This window comes from Amblyomma mixtum, chromosome 8, assembly GCF_055824585.1.
Source record: "Amblyomma mixtum isolate Tamu chromosome 8, ASM5582458v1, whole genome shotgun sequence".
NCBI classification, from domain to species: domain Eukaryota; kingdom Metazoa; phylum Arthropoda; class Arachnida; order Ixodida; family Ixodidae; genus Amblyomma; species Amblyomma mixtum.
The window spans coordinates 54,496,218-54,509,460 of NC_143019.1; the positions used below are offsets into that span (position 1 = coordinate 54,496,218).

At 43.4% G+C, this 13,243-nt stretch overlaps 1 non-coding gene across 1 annotated transcript; it reads right to left on the minus strand.

Moving 5' to 3' along the window:
- Positions 1–1,850: 1,850 nt before the first annotated feature.
- On the minus strand, positions 1,851–1,923 carry TRNAF-GAA (transfer RNA phenylalanine (anticodon GAA)). The gene has a single exon. It is a non-coding gene; the product is annotated as a tRNA-Phe (tRNA).
- Positions 1,924–13,243: the final 11,320 nt, after the last annotated feature.

A 13,243-nucleotide genomic window follows, 5' to 3' on the forward strand; every position in this document is an offset into this window, starting at 1 on the left:
AACGAAATCCTCTGAAACGGCAGAAGAGGCGGCTATAGCCTCGCCCTAGCACATACCCAAGGGAGCATCATCCTCAGCGATTCCAAAATGGGTATCAATAATTTCGCTAAAGGGCGAATTACAAACACCTCCCTTAGAATCCTTAACGCAACCAAATTCTCACCAAATTATTCCGAATTGATATGGGTCCCAGCCCATTCGGGGAATCCGGGGAACGAGGCAGCCCACAATAAAGCCCGAGGTTTCGTCGACCGGGCAGTGGATGAGTCTGGCTCCCTGAATTTCACGAAGGACTCAGTGATCACATATCATGATCTCACCAATCATTTTAAATTAGAGAGGAGAATTTTCCCCCTCCAGACAAAAGACTTACTAAAGAACAAGAGGTTACGTGGCGTCGTCTACAGACGAGATCGATACGCACCCCATCACTCCTCGCGCACATTTATCCAGATCTTTACAATCCAAACTGCAAACACTGTGGCCAACGTGCTACCTACGATCACATCCTGTGGGACTGCAAAATAGAGCCACCTCCGGTGATCTAGTTACAGCTCCTTCTCTCGAGCGGTGGAGACCGTGCTGGCTAGCTCTGACCCCAGAACGCAAGTTTTGGCGGTGGAGTGGGCTGACAAAGTCGTCGAGGGCTATGTACTCTCGACCACTTAACGCGACCTCTTGCCAAGCTCTTCCGGCGAATAAAATGTTTTACAATCAATGGAATTCCCCCCAAGAAACCTCCTTGTGTGGTGATGTACGACCACTACTTGAACAAATTGAGCGCAAAACTGTGCAGAAGCGGCGTTTAAATTATAAAATCAGCAGTTTCCCGAACTGATGCATTAACTCGGACAATAGACTCACTTTTTGCCCCAAAAATGGCTGTAAATAAGAACGGGGGGGGGGGGGGGGGGGGGGGGGGAGCTTTCATAACGCGGAGTAAAAAATTCAAAAAAAAAATGAAGTGTTAAAAACGGGACAAGAAAGAAGTAAGCTGGTAGAATAAATACTTGGTCCTATGTTTTTTTTGGTTGTCCGTTCTTTTGGCTTGAAATCTAAAGGTGCCTACGACGGACCTAGTAATGATGAAAATCAGCTCAAAAAGCCAGTGCGCAGAGTGAATATATAATTAATTACAAATGATTTTGTACCGGCAGTTTTGGTCTCCGTCGGCGCCAGCGGTGAAGCGCACTTTGACGTCACTCTGTGTATGTGGAAATGTTGAGTTGCTCCTCGGACAGCATTCATATTAAATTATGGTCCACTTAACGCCTGCGACTGACACTTGCCAGAATGCATCTCCTTACGCCCATGAGAGAAATCACACCGTTTGCGTTCGAAATTTTCGTGTCCGTACACCTTTAAACCGCACGTATAATTCGCATAGTGGCCGTTTACTTGTAAAAATAGAGCACAACTCACTGCATTCAGCGCGAGGCCCAACCGTAACAAGTTGCGGCAATTGATAGGTTGAGCACACGAACCCTTTGTGATCAAGCGTCGTTCTCATGTTTCTAGGATTCCTCGCGGAACATTCTTATTGGCTTTTGTTCCCGTCGGGTGAGGTATAGCTGGCTTCGCATGCAACAAATATCCTGTTTCACGTAGCGCCCATCTTCTGCTGTTGGGAGAAATCATCGCTGAAACGACCCGATCCCTGCTGGCGCATGGCGAACTCAGTATTCTATACATCTGTGTTAAAAAAAAAAACAAGAAACGGAAAAAAGGAGTGTCCACAGACTCAGTATTATCATGCGACAACGCGCTCTACAGCGAGAACAAAATGCGGCTAGGATGTGTCTCGACTGTGCGGCCAGATAAAAAAAAAAAAAAAACAGTGCCTCTGGCTATGCCGAAACCCGGGATCGAACCAGGGACCTTTAGATCTTCAGTCTAACGCTCTCCCAACTGAGCTATTTCGGCCTGTCCATAGCATTACATCGCACAGTACATCAAACAACTAAGAAAAAGGAAAAAAAAAAGAAAGAAGGGCAAATAGACCAAGCATGCAGGAAGAACGAATTAAGGGGAGACCGTTACGCCACATTTTACGTCAGAAATGCAGGTCGCGTTCGTTTTCCTTAATTCAGCTGCACGATCAGGTGTCCTTCAGCTAAGCATGTTCATTTAAAGTGTTCATAGTACCATGGGAAGCAACAACAAAAAGATATGAACTAAATAGACAAATTTTGATTCTGCTTGTCAGAGTGGTTCGCGGCACTTCCGCGAGCGGGCCGTAAAACCGGTCAGCTAAAACTGTCAAATATGTCTAGCTCTCGCTGAAATGCGCGATATACGCAGCAAGCGTAAACTTTGGAAATGTTTTTTTTTTTGTTAACCTTACGTTGCAGCATCCATATGGCCTAATACGCTTCACTGTCACGTGCTTCTCTTCTTGCTATTTGCTGCGCGCCATTCATTGTAGCTAGTGATTTACCGCCAAATGCTTTCGTTTGCTCAACTCCCAACAGATGGCGACAGGGTCGCGCGCTTTTCTCGCAAAGGCATTTGCGGTGCTCTATTGGCTGTTCAATGTTTCGATTTCGAATGTCTTTAGTTTAAACATCATTGCTAATTTAAGGAGTTCGAGAAAACAAGTTCGTCCAATTTACCTGAACATGTGGTGGAATGACGTCACAATGAAAAAGCAAACGAACCAATGAAAAAAATTTCCAGAGGTTGTAGACAGTATTTCTGAATCAATGCATGTCCCTCATAGCCTGAGTTGCTTTGGGACGTTAAACCGCAATAACCAAACCAAACCAATGCATGTTGAGAGCCATTTCCGAAAGACAAAGGCTTACAGAGGCTAATAGTGCAGGAAGTGTAAAAGCGGCTACTCTTGCTGCTCTCATGTTTTGGAAATATGGTTTTGAGGACGTAGTAACTGTCTCACTCGGAGGAAGAAAAACACAGGAGGAAGTTTCACGTGTCAGTTTTGAAGATCACTCATGAAAATAATGATGAAAACGTTGATCGAAAACCAAAAAAGGGCTCGGGTTACGAGAAGACTGGTAGGGTCCCTCGTCCGGGACGCCGTTGGAAAAATGTCTCCGTTCTTTAGACAAGCGTCGCTCCTTGAGATTCCGAGCTGGACAGAAACTTGTAAATTTGCATCGCTGCCGCTATTCGATGGCCTAATCATAAATGATGAGACTTGATCTAGACGATGAAAACTTGACTCAATCACCAACAACTGCACATCTCATATGGGAGGCACGGCCAGAAGGTCATCTCAAGCGGCGGAAGGCGACAAATGGGGGTCATATTGACAAAAAAATGGCAAAAGAACACTAATGGGGGTAGGGTGAGCCCGTCCTTGCCAGTCGCGTCCCAAGGTCGTAGCAGAGACGCTTCTGTCGCTCTCCCACATTGCCTGTATTATTATGTCAATATTGCTATTTTTCTAACAAAGCCCACACCATATGGCCGGCCGCCGCGGTGGCTCAGTGGTTATATGGTGCTCAGCTGCGGACTCGAAAGACGCGGGTTCGATCCTGGCCGCGGCGGTCGCATTTCAATGGAGGCGAAGTGCTAGGGGCCCGTGTTCTGTGCGATGTCAGTGCACATTAAAGAGCCTCAGGTGGTTGAAATTATCCGAAGCTCTCCACTACAGCGGCCCTCAGAGCCTGAGTTGCTTTGGGACGTTAACCTTCATAAAACCGAAACCATACCTTATGGTATGGTTTCGTCTGCCTTCTGTTCTTAAAATTTGCACTGCGAAGAAAAAGACTTGTTCTCAATGCCGTGAAGCCTAGCTGGATTATTTCCCTTAAGGCGCGGTTCGGGTGTCCGCCGAGATATGTGAGGGAATTACTGCGCCATTTCCTTTAATCAAAAACTAATTTTCAAATTTCGATTATTAAACGGCATAGTTGGTCCAAGTAACCGGAGTTGACATTTTTATAATTTATTGAGACCCCTAGCGGGCCCCGGGAGTGTATTCCTTTCAAGGCGCAAATGCTGTAGTATCTCTTGTTCTGTAGTTAAGTAAGAAGAGCCTAACTCAGCACCTGCTCCCTGTGGGAATCCCACTCCACTTTGAAAGAAGTAGGGAAAGTCGTAGAGTGAAAGAAGTAGGGAAGAAAGAGGTGCCGTAGTGGACGTCCCCGGTATAATTTCGACCACCTGGGGATCCTTAACGGGCACTGACATCGCACAGCACACGGACGCCTCTTGCGTTTCGCCTCCATCGAAACGCGGCCGCCGCGGTCGGGTTCGAACCCGTGTACTCCGGCTCGGCAGACGAGCGCCTTATACCACTGAGCCAACGCGGCGGGTCACAATTTAGAGACGATAATTGGTTTTTGGGCGTAGGAAATGGCGCAGTAACTGCCTCACATCTCGGTGGACACCTCAACGGCGCCTTAAAGGAGGAGGTAGAGAGTATGGGTAGACATACAATTGAAGGAGCATATGTAGTCGGTTCGAATCCCTGTCGCAAGCTAGTCTCCAGCTTGACTAGCACATGTCAGTTATATATGCAACGAAAAATCGTATGAGTCGCAATGTATTTCAGTAGAACATATCCCTAGAAGCACAGGTAATCAGCCCAGTATCGGAAATAGATAGTTTCACTCTGGTTCTTCGTAGGAGCGGCTTTTGAAAATACATTTCCGGTATTAGCTGCGCTGCTGGGGAGGCTGGAGTAAGGGTTCTCTTGTTGCAACCTTAATCGTCATTCTGCTCAGAGTGCAGACGGAATCTCGAATCACTTCCTGAAACGCTGTTCCCACAGTATTGCCACTAAATTTGGTTGAATTTTTTGCCAAGTCATTAAATTTTCCCACTCACTAGAAAATGGCGAATGTAACTCCAGTTTTTAAAAACGGCTGCTGTGATCTGGTAAGCAATTATTGACCGGCGTATCTGACACCTGTTTGCTGTAAAACACGGAAAATTTTATTTATTCTGGCCTTAAGCAACTTCATGACTATGTATTCCTCTTGACCCAGCATGGATTTCGGTTGCAGTTATCTTGTACTGCAGAACTTACCGAATTCATCCAGGAAGCTGCACATTGCTTTAACAATACTACACGGATAGATGCTCTTTTAATTGATTTCCGAAATAATTCTGTTGTAGTTCTGCATAATTTACTTCTATACAAACTGACATTTCTTGGTCTTTCCGATTCTTTTAACGGTTGGGTCGAAGATTATCTGTGCAACCGGCAGCAAAAAGAGTGGTTCTAAATGGTGTGACTTCACGTACGCTAAATGTTTTGTCGGGCGTACCGCAATGATCGGTCCTTTGGCCGCTCCTCTTCTTCATATTCCTCTTCTTCCTCTTCTACATTTAACAGAAGGCCTCGTTTCGACTGTGAGGTGTTTATTTATTTATTATTTATTTATTTCATTACTATCAGGGCCGTTGAGGCGTTACAGATAGGAGTGGTAAGTATATTTTTATACAAAAACAAATACAAAAAGGAGAGTTAATTAACACAGGTGATGAAGAAGCGCAGACTTGAAAGCTTCTGGCTCTGAAATGGAGACGATCACCTTATGCCATGTTCAAAATATATAAGCGTGTTTAGTTCGATCTTGAATAAATTTACTCTTTGCGTGTCAGATGAAAGATGGATTTGAACATACAAGACATTATCATGTACAGTTTACGAACAAAAAGAAAAAGAGTTCTACTTCGTACTTCTTAAATAATGCTGCAGTATACAGTGTGCTGATGAAGTCAAATACCTGGGAGTCACATGAACTGTGACATTGGAGCGGACATTCTACATTAACAAGCTCTAAAGCATGCCTTTACATTTTGCAGAAAACTTCAAGCATGCTCCAGAAGTTATGTAGGAAAATTTGTACCTTACTGATATTAGGTCGGTGTTAAAATATGCGTGCATAGTGTGGCACCCGTACATAAATGTTTTTGAAGGTAAGTTAGAGCATTTTCAGAAAAGGGTTGCAAGATTCGTCATAGGCATCGACAACTACAATATTAGAGGTTCGATAATCGGGAAAAGCCTAAGATGAAAGTTGCTGTCCGCGTGCAGGAAAATATCCAGGTTAAAGTTTTAAGGTAACATTAACAGCGGGAGCACAGGTATCGACCTAAACATGCATTTAAAACAACTTCATTTTCAGTGCAAGAAATGAGACAATTCGAAGAAACTCAGGCCATACCAAAGTTGCATCAATACGTTTAAGTTTTCATTCTAGCTTTCCGCGTACATAGGCCGAATTGAATTTGCTCCCGGATGAGATAGTGTCGCATACAATTTTTCGTCTGCATGGAAAGCGCCACATGAATCTCACTAAAATCATACATCCACTGTACTCTTTTATGCAGTGTGTAACAAATTTTGTAATAGATGCTTTATGCCTTCTATTGAATATGTTGTTTTCCATCGTAGTTGCGATAAGAGTTGTTTGAATTGTTTCGTATTAAAACTGATTTGATGTGTTTTTTGGCGCTCTTCTTTTTGCCTTTGAGTTTGCAATAACACCTCTGCGGTACTGCCCAACGGGCGCTGTTGAACAAACAAAGAAAGAAACAAAAAAAATACAAACAAACAAACAAATGAATGAATGAACAAACAAACGAAAACATCCCCGAAGAGCCTAATTTGAAATGGTTCTTTAACAACGTTAACAATTTCGTTTCTGTAGATTAGGAATAATAATTTACCAAGGACGCTTCTTTTAGGAAGACCGGGAAGAAACTGTATGAATGACCACCAACACACACCAACTGAGTTCTGTTAGTGAGGTACTCAGCTATCGATTTGATTACGAACATAGGTTGATCAGAAAACCGTCTATACAGGCTCGAACCACCTTATTTTTTGGTATCAGTGGCATTATTATCGCGAATATTATGCTCCTCCCCCACAACGTCACTATTGGAATGTGGGAAAGAATCCTGTATTTTCATTCCTGTATACCACTTACGTAAAAGCGCCATTTGGATGCCGAGCACTGCATGATACCCTGAGCGACTGGATTGATCATAAGCCAGATATAAATCGCCAAGAGCTTTGTCTGGGGGGCGTTTACTCTTTACAATCGAAGTCAGGCGGTGGTAAACACGCGGAAACTTCTGTTTATTGAGATATCTGTGCCGGTTAAGAGAAAAAAGAAGTGCTTAATTTTACCTCAAGCAATTTTATCACTCCTTAGGGATTCAATGAGGTACTTTGTAGGGGCAACTGCGAGTATCGTTGTAAAATATACGTGTTTTTTTATTTTGCGATAGTACGCGACAAATTCGACGCATCGGCTCGCGTCGTCTGCTCCAGCCGCGGCGCCGACAACGCGCCAGCGGCGTGGGAAAGCCGCTTCGCTCTCCGCTGCGCATGCGCGCATTATCACGTGACCCATGCGGAGCATGCGCACTTTTTTATGAGGGGGGGAGGAGGAGTGTTAGCTTTGGCCACCGGGAAACCCGGCGCATAAACAGAGGTGTTCGAGCGCTGGCGCTGCCGCGCTTCGTAACGGTGCCGGCGAAACCAGCGGATCTTTCAGCGGAGCGGACTTGGTTGGCGCGAGTTCGTGAACTCTGGAGATAAACTGAGTTGCGTTGCATCGCCGGTTCTTCGTTACTGTGTCGCATTGGGGGAGGAAGCAGCGGCTGCTTTGCCGTTATTTTAACACCCCGGTGAAAAAGTACGGCGTGTTCGTGTCTCGCTGTCTGTGTGTTCCGGAACGCGGTCAGAGAGACTGGAGACTTGAGTGACATTTACGAGACGTTGGCTTTGTCTCGTGTTGCGGGAGTTGATTTCCGTCGTTCCTCCGTATAGCTATCTTCGCCACCTAGTGTCACATGGGAAAATAAGGGTCATCATTCAACGCCTGACGCGTCCTGTTACGTCTGATGCTGGTAAGACTTTTTGTTTCTTCGCAAAGTTTGCTCTGGCATTTATTTCCAGCTTTCACGCGGTTGCAATGTATTATTCTCTTATGTCGAAGATGTGAATGAATGTTGCCTACGTTGCTGCGCCTGTAAAACTGTTAAAGACAGTTTTTTCTTGCTCAATTTTCGGAACTGGTGCGCACTGGATTCAGCGCAACTGTACGGTCGAAAGAAAACGTCGAAAGTTTTCGTGGATTAAAAAGTCCTGTTTAAGGCCTCGTCGTAAAATTGGTGCAACAACGCTGTTTGTGGAATATCGATGAAAATTTTGTAGCAGATTCTTAGACGTTACCTTGATAAAAAGCAAAACGATGGCAGTCGTGCTCTCCTGATTTGTTTCTGTTTGTTTCTCAGAGCAAACTGTTTTCAGTAATGAACGCATCAGTATGCTTCTCTGCGCAGGCAAGGTTGAATTAAGTTAGCAAAACTGTAAAATAAAAATTCCCTCTTCCGACTAGGGCTCAAACTAAGCCCGACTTAACTCATAAATGATAATAATAATAATAATTGCACAAATCGAGTAGACCTTCACAAATAAGAGGAGTCTATCACATCTTGTGGGACTTGGCCTAAATATGGGCACCATTTCAGATACGGTCGAAGATATAAAATAAAATATGAGAGAGAAAGATTCAAGCTTCGAGTTAGGAGATACATATTAACAAAACTCGGCTTTACAGCAGAGTCATTGAAGGGAATAAATAACACACAAAATTGCGATACGTTAGTTTAACAGAACAGAGTTCATTCGAACCATCTGGGTTGCCGTGTGAGGTGGCCAAAAAGATGAACATTTTAAGTTCTTAACAAATTGCCTGAGCTTGGACTTCGAATCAGTTTGTACGTAGTCGCCTAGAAGAAGATTTAAAACAATCGAGATGTGTATCGACATGGTTCCTGCAGCGTAATGCGTAAAGCGACATGGTACAGTATATCGGGAGGATTTGCTTAATGTATACGACGTGGAACATTGACATTTATAAAATCACTACTCCAAGAGTAGCGTGATATGACTGTTTGCATAGAAAGAAAGAAGAAAAGAAGGCATTCCAAGGATGCCAAACAAGGGTGCATCATTTCGGGAAGTTCTGTTGCGCGCTATACTTTTCAACACATTTTTTTTTTACCTCAGATGCAAAGAACAGTTTCCGATAACTGTTATGGAGTAACTAGCTGCTGGATATTTCGGTTTAAACCGATAAAAAGTACGCCGAGATTCAATTTTCGAAATTCAGTTTTAACCTAAAAAGTTCAGTATCGTCGACATGCACATAAGCTTCAAGTTTATTTTATTTACATGATAGATGGGGTTATGTCTGGGTACAAAAGTGATCGCAGATCACTTGAGGGACTCCCGGACTCCCCTTTACATGGCATACAGCAACAAACATCGGAAGATCGGTCAGACGCTATAGACAAAACTTTTTACACGGACACAGTAATACACACATACCGGGTTATATATACATACCGGGTTGGAGTTACTCACAATCAAAGGTGGAAATTAACATTGTACGGAAGCCACGGGATTTGTGAGACAGTGTGTCGTTGAATTAAGTGGCACAGCTGTGCATATTGAGGTCTCTACGTGCCTCTGCAGACTGAGAGGCTCCGCATCGTCACCTAACGTCGATTGCTAACGTAAAGTTCTTTGTTGTCATTACTCGCTAGGCAGACACTTCGTTAACTAACGAAAAAGTGTGATGGTCATGTTACCGCGACGATTAACCTACAGTTGCATCACTGTCATTAACACCCAGACCACGTGGTGCCCCGCCCTCTCTCTTAACCTATCGCAACAACCCAGCGATAAAAAGGCAATCCAAATTTTAGAAATTTTTATCCATTTGCTTTTTTTGTCCAGTAGTTCCTCTATTAAACCGTTACTTTATTGACGATCGTATATCCTTCTCCAAGCACTGCTGTAAGTGCTTTACCAGTTATTAGTTACCGGCCATTTGGTTTTTGATTATTGCAAACAAAATAGAATGCTCATGATGACATACAAAAAGCCAAGATAAAATCTATGGTACTTTTAACCGTAGAGGAAATCATGTTTATTCTCCTGATTCCATCCTTAGGAAATAATGTTAGCGAAAAAAAAAACGAAAACTGCACTGTGAAATCAACATCGAAAAAAGTCCGCCGAATGTTCGAAAACTAAAAAAAAAAACGGAAAGGTGTAAACTCTAGCTGTGACGTACGATGCTATAAGCGAGAGTCATCATCCTACGAACAATAGAAGAAAGGAAAGCCGTGATACATTAGGGAGCGTAGTACGAACGCAAGTGATATGAGTGCTCCATTTGAAATCAACGTCAGATTACACTCCCAAGTACTGAATTGAGTCCACGTATTGAACAGGGCTCAAAGAAAAAGAAAAACTGTCACCAGTATGTAAAAATTAAGGTATATTTATTACTGCCTGCTCATGGGATGATCGAAAGGGCATTATCCTTGCTTAGAGGATTTGGCATGAATGCTGTTCTCAAGGAACCATTTGACAGTAGCTGCAACGGTATCTTGCAGGGTGTTCGTTGCCTTCCTGTCTGATATGTCGGATGACCAGCACTGTACAAGGGAATATTCAAAAATCGTGCAGTTCGACCGACAATCAGGAAGGTTGTCCCCTTACAAAAGATTCATTCGGCAGTTTTGTCAACAGAGTCTGTAGACTTCCTATAGACAAATCCTGCAGTATAGACCCGCCTATAGGCAATACACATTTTACAAACAGTTTACACACAATCTATAGATTTATGTCCATACACTTTTCGTTGACTTTTTTCCATAGACTATTAATGCACAAAAGGAAATATCTACAGGAAGGCAGTAGAGTCTATAAGAAGTCTACGGACAGTCTATAGACTATTTTCATAAGGGCAAACAAAAAGATTGAAAAGGGGGGAGGATAAAAAGGAGCCCTACGGCACCAGCTTTCGAAGCAAGACTTCTTTGCTGTACTGAACTCCGCACTGTACAACTTGGGAGCGACCCGAAAGAAGATTATCAAGCAGGGCGTAGAATTCGCCGCGAAACCCTAACAGGTGGAGCTTATCAAAGAGAATACTGTGTTTTACAGAGAGGAACGCCTTTTAAACGTCTAAGAAAAGCTAGCACGTAAACAGGTTATCTTCAAAGCCGGTAGGAAGGAGTTCGAAAAATTCCTCAGGAAGGGACACAGTGCTTCGACCAGGCACAAAAGCCATATACTGGCATAAAGAAACGATCGAAGACCGGTTGAGGTAGGATATCATAGCTAGCAGCAAATGTTTCTCGAGGATTTGTCTTATGGCGGATAAAATGAAAGTGGTTCTATAGTTGTCGAGTTTATCTTTTCCTCCACGTTTGGAAACAGGTCCAACAATAGCAGTCTTTAGAGCAGGTGGAATATTTCTCAGGCCGATAAGACTTTCAGTATTGCAAGAAGAATGCCAGAGAGAGCCTCAAAGTTTCGTTTAAGCGTGGCAATCGAAACACTGTCGATGATAGGAAGCCGGTTTAGCCTGAAACCAGAGATCTTGCAGCAGAGTTCTAGTTTAGTTAGTTTTGAAAGAAACGCTGAGGTCGCGACCAAGTCGTTAAGTGTGCATATATCATGGGCTGTATCCTCGACAGCGTTATTCAATCAATCAATCAATCAATCAATCAATCAATCAATCAATCAATCAATCAATCAATCAATCAATCAATCAATCAATCAATCAATCAATCAATCAATCAATCAATCAATCAATCAATCAATCAATCAATCAATAAATCAATCAATCAATCAATCAATCAATCAATCAATCAATAAATCTTATTTAAGGTGTCAGGATCGACCTTAGTTCTTAGTACTGGTACGCTATTGGCAAAACCTACATTTTCACCAAGATAAAAATGATGAGGACAATAGAGCGTAGAACTGCCGTGACGATAAAAAAAAAGTTCGTGTCAGCAAAGCCCTTGAATGAAGACAAAAGCTGGACAGAGACAGTAATAATATTAATAACAATAAAGGGTAAGACAGTAATCATTAAAAGAACATTTTAGAGCGTAGATAAGAAAAGCGAGTTGCTTGCCGTACTCGAAAACAAACGAAACTGTGTCCTGAAAACAGCGGTACGCCCACCCAGCGACGTCTTAATGCGCGCGACTCGCTTTGTGGGCCCACCGTACAGCCGCTATTTCCACTCGCTGTCATGAGTGTGGGGGAAGCTTTAGAAAACTCGAGCGCGTTTTAAATCGACCGCCATTTCCAAGGTTACAAGTTGAAAACACGGAAGTCCGCCTGTGTGGGAGCCGAGTGATACGGTAAACATCCCTCTTCCCCATTTCCCGATTTTATTTTTGCTTCAACAGGAGAAAGATAGAGCGATAGGCTTAGGGAATAAATAGGGGGCACGAACGAGAAGTGGTCGTTCATTAGAAAGAAAGAAATGCTGACGGAAGCAACAACAAGTAGGAGGACGGAGGGAAGTAAACAGCTTCTCCGTTCTGGAAAGATGGAGATAGAGAGAGAGAGAGAGAAAGAGAAAGGAAAGGCGAGGACGTTAACTAGAAGAGGATTCCGGTTGGTTACCCTGCTGTGCAAGAAAGGGGAAAGGGGGGGCATGTAGGGAAAAGAGGAAAAAAAAGACGAAGCGAGCGGGTTCACATCTGCCTCGGTATAAATAGGGAAACATATTCTTGATGGATGGATGGATGGACTTATGGATAGGAGCGCCCCCTTTGAAACGGGGTGGTGGCAACTGACACCATACCCAGCTTTTCTCTCTTCATTTTTGTTCAACTGTGTTGTTAATTCTCATTAAGATTCGCCATCTTCTTTCACTACGGTTCCCCACACTTCTAACCTTATGTCACATCTCTGCTTTTCAGCCACCAATCCTCCAATCGCTTTTTGCTAACTTCCACTGCAGATTTATTTACACGACCATTGTTATCTTTAAACCCTAGGGCCTCAGGAATAGTGACTGTGCCTGCATCGACATCCGGATGGATACCATCACGTTTGAGTATGAGGTGTAAAATTGTATCCACAGATCTACCACACACTGCACATGTGTCATCATCTTCGTTGAATTTTTTTTTCTAGCTGCGCGTTCTAAGACACCCTGACCTAGCTTAAAAGAGTAGGGCACTGCCTCTTGAGTTATCATAAAAAAATTCTTTCCTGATCTTCCTTTTCCTGTATCGATATAGTTCTACACTATGCTTCTTTTCTATTGAATTAGTCCAATTTTTAACTTCCGCGGTTTTAACCTGTCGTTTAATGCTCTTTCTTTCTCCGTCCTCGTGATAGCCGTATAGCAGCGACATCTATCCGCGGGGACATGCTGTATCGTGTCATAGTTTCCAGTATGCAATTCGTGAGCAGACTTACACGATC